Source organism: Mizuhopecten yessoensis, unplaced genomic scaffold (genome assembly GCF_002113885.1).
Source record: "Mizuhopecten yessoensis strain PY_sf001 unplaced genomic scaffold, ASM211388v2 hete_36136686, whole genome shotgun sequence".
Classification (NCBI taxonomy): Eukaryota; Metazoa; Mollusca; class Bivalvia; order Pectinida; family Pectinidae; genus Mizuhopecten; species Mizuhopecten yessoensis.
The window spans coordinates 1-3,400 of NW_018485923.1; the positions used below are offsets into that span (position 1 = coordinate 1).

Genomic DNA, 3,400 nt, shown 5'->3' on the forward strand with positions numbered 1-3,400 from the left:
AAAAAAAAAGCATCCCAACCATTAGACACTAGCAAATATGAACGTTCTTGGAGGAAAAGGTCTCCAAACTAATGACAGTAGGTTATATCATGGTTGCCTATTTTTTTTTTATAAAATTCTGATTTTAAAAATACAATAGGTTAGCCTTGTGTATTTAAAATGTGTATCGCTCAGTTTTTATGATAAACATTTGGCTTCATTTCGTCTACGATTTCAAACTATATTTAACCCAGATACCCATCTAAATAAAAAAATATAATAAATTTAAATTTTGTATGAATGCCACGTACATATAGTGTAATTGCATGACACGTATTTGTAGTTTTAAAACGTGTGTATGTCTCATTTCAGGCACTCGGATTGGATATCAGACAAGGTATTCAATTATTATTTCGTGTCAATCATTTGAGTTATATTGATGCAAAAGTTTAAACCGTTAATGTTTTTAATTTGATTATTTTCGTCATATTCCTCTTTTTTACCGATATCTTTCTGGAAAGCACCTTTCATTTTTAAATAAAAGATATTTATCTTTTATGATTTGGTTTTGATGGACATCTACAGTCGTACATTCTAGAATATCTGTTAGGTTAACTCTGGCGAATTGACGTAACATTTAAAACCAAAATGGGTTACATATCGTTGATTTAGGGTATATCAAAACAAACAAACAAAAGTAAAGAGTATTAGATCACATTTGCAGGCACAGATTTCCATTCCCCATTAATGCAATCAACGTCTTGAGACAACGATAAAGTACATAATAATACGAGTTGTTGTTAATGCTTTGAAATATACCTCCTTCAACTTTCGAATGCATGAAATGCACAAGTGTTCTTTTTTTTTAATTCCAGGCTGTATTATTAACAATACACATTTGTTTGCCAGCATATAGCAATAACATGGTGGAATAATAAAAATTACTTTCATAGAAGAACTATTCTGTTTATATATTGAATAAGTGATATATGTTTATGTTCTGAAAAATTCACTTATAAAAACGACAAAATGTTCTTGCTGGATATTGAATTCCTGTTTTTATGATTTGAGACTCTGTTGTTTAAATATGCAAAACACGAAGAAAGTATTGATAACTTTTTAAAAAGCTAAAATAGCCTGTAGAAAAGCGTGCAGTGACATGAATCCGATCAAATGTTTAAGATGTGACTGACACTGATGAAGATTATGCCCCAGCGCTTGACTCAGTAGATTTGGAAAGCTCACCCTTTTTTCCTGATCCGTCTCTTCCCAGGGGAGATCCAAAGAAATCACCAGAAATATCCCGTACCATTAATAAAATTCGACGTGGTAGGTATATGCTTTTTAATTTATAGGACGAAAATGGGGAAAGTTGTTTATCTTATCAAACATTTTAAAAAAAACCCAATGCTTAAACATTTATCAGATATTCCAGTTTTGACCAATTTAAACCTTTGTCATTCAGCTTGCATATACTTTATTCTATCGTTGGCTAACAGTTTGCTATACGTTTGACAAGATACCATTGCTAAATAGTACGTAGAAGACATTCCAAAATACATGTTAATTGTTCTAATTGGAGTTTCTTTTATGATTTATACAGCAAATAAATGCCCAGAAGTGCTTCCAGCGGAGCTTTATCCAGTGACCACTCCACAATCAGAAGAATATAGTGGTACGTCTGTTGATGACGATGAAAACAATAGTTATTATACTATCCACACAACTTTATTTGTTTGATATTATTTAATGCAATATTTTAGTACGTTTCATTTTACACCAGAAGCATTCAAGAAGTATATTCAAATACTAAAGATTTGTTTTTATACTTTACAAGAAATGCACAATATGCTTTTAAATGTTTCCTCATTCCTTATGGTCATAACATTATACATTACTTTGCAGATATTGAAGAAGATGCTCCACATTATGAACGCCAAGCAAGCCCGTTGTTCTTTCAGAGTAGACCTTCGAAAAGCAAAAAAGCAGAAACAGGCTCTTTCTCTGCGAAACGAGAGAGTAAGTATACCTCAATCAATACACTTGCAACAAAAGTAATTGCGTATGTAAAAAAAATGAAAATATAACAAGTTTATTCAACCTTTCAAGTGATTGTTGATATCTAGTTCGTGTTTGCTTTGTTTTACCACCAACACCCATTAACCAGCACACACAAACCCACACACATACACAAATATACCTAAGTGATATATTTGATGCAATTAGTTAGTTCTATACAATACAAGTTGGGTTTACAAAATTTAAAATACTAACTGTTGATTATTTCGGTAAAGAATGTTTTCATCTCTTTGATAAAGTAAAGCAATAATTATGATCAATATGGATATAGTCATTGTATATGATTGATAAAAACTACGATGCATGGGATATGCTGGGTTTTTTTTGTTTTAGAGAACAATACTAATATGAAAAATGTGAGATATCTGCTAGAAACACCAGCTGCAGAAGACCTTTTATCGATGGATTATGACAGCGATGCTGTTCTTGAAGCTATTTCAAGCTACACACAAGCCACCGGTAAATATATAACTACTTTAATATCATTTGATTGAATTCAGATTTTGTCATACTCAGCTGACAGGTGCGTTTTTCAAAGTGTCTGCTCCTAACAACTTGCTTTTTTTGTTGATTGTTCACATAAAACGTAAAATGAATATATTATAATTTCTTTTCAGGAAATGTGGAATTTGACGTGAATGATTTAATAGGCATTATAGCTGGAGAAGACCCTAAGCCGAGGAGAGCAGCAGTTCACAATGACTAAAGAAGATAGGAGAGATTCGTATTGATTGCAAACCTTTTGAATCTTGTAATAGCGATACAGCAAGTATATTTGACGTCTCAGTTTGCATTCGTAAATTACAACATTATGTATTTTTACGATGACCTTAGTCTGATTTAATGCAATCATGTCATTAGAGATATCTTTATGAGTATACCGGTTGCGGCATTTCCTATATTTTCCTGTAGACACCTATATGTGCATGTAAACTAACCGTGTTGATTTTAAAATGAACTCAGATTGTATATTCATTTACGCTGTAATTATTCCATTTGAATTTTACTAGTATTATAATCAGATGTGATCTTCCAAATTGACACGGGGTTTGTTTTTGACAAATGACATTCCATATACATAAGACTGGCAATCAATATATTATCGCTAAGGAATGAATTCCTCTATCAACAATAATTATACAATTTAATTTTAACCATAATTTGTGACGGAAGAAGCTTTCTTAATTGCTAGACTTTTGTTGATACATTCTTCAAGAGAATCACTGTAATGGTATTGCTTGTACTGAAAGACTGCATTAAGAGGGCTTTAATTGTGAATGATGACTCCAATGGTGAGTGATGACTCCAATGGTGAATGGCAACTCCAATGGTGAAGGATGAC

At 32.0% G+C, this 3,400-nt stretch overlaps 1 long non-coding RNA gene across 1 annotated transcript; it reads left to right on the forward strand.

Annotated features, from left to right (window-relative positions):
* The first annotated feature begins 19 nt into the window (after window positions 1-19).
* LOC110445025 lies at window positions 20-3,394 on the forward strand. Its single transcript, XR_002462307.1, has 6 exons — window positions 20-376; window positions 1,162-1,308; window positions 1,583-1,654; window positions 1,885-1,998; window positions 2,392-2,517; window positions 2,676-3,394. It is a non-coding gene; the product is annotated as an uncharacterized LOC110445025 (long non-coding RNA).
* Window positions 3,395-3,400: the final 6 nt, after the last annotated feature.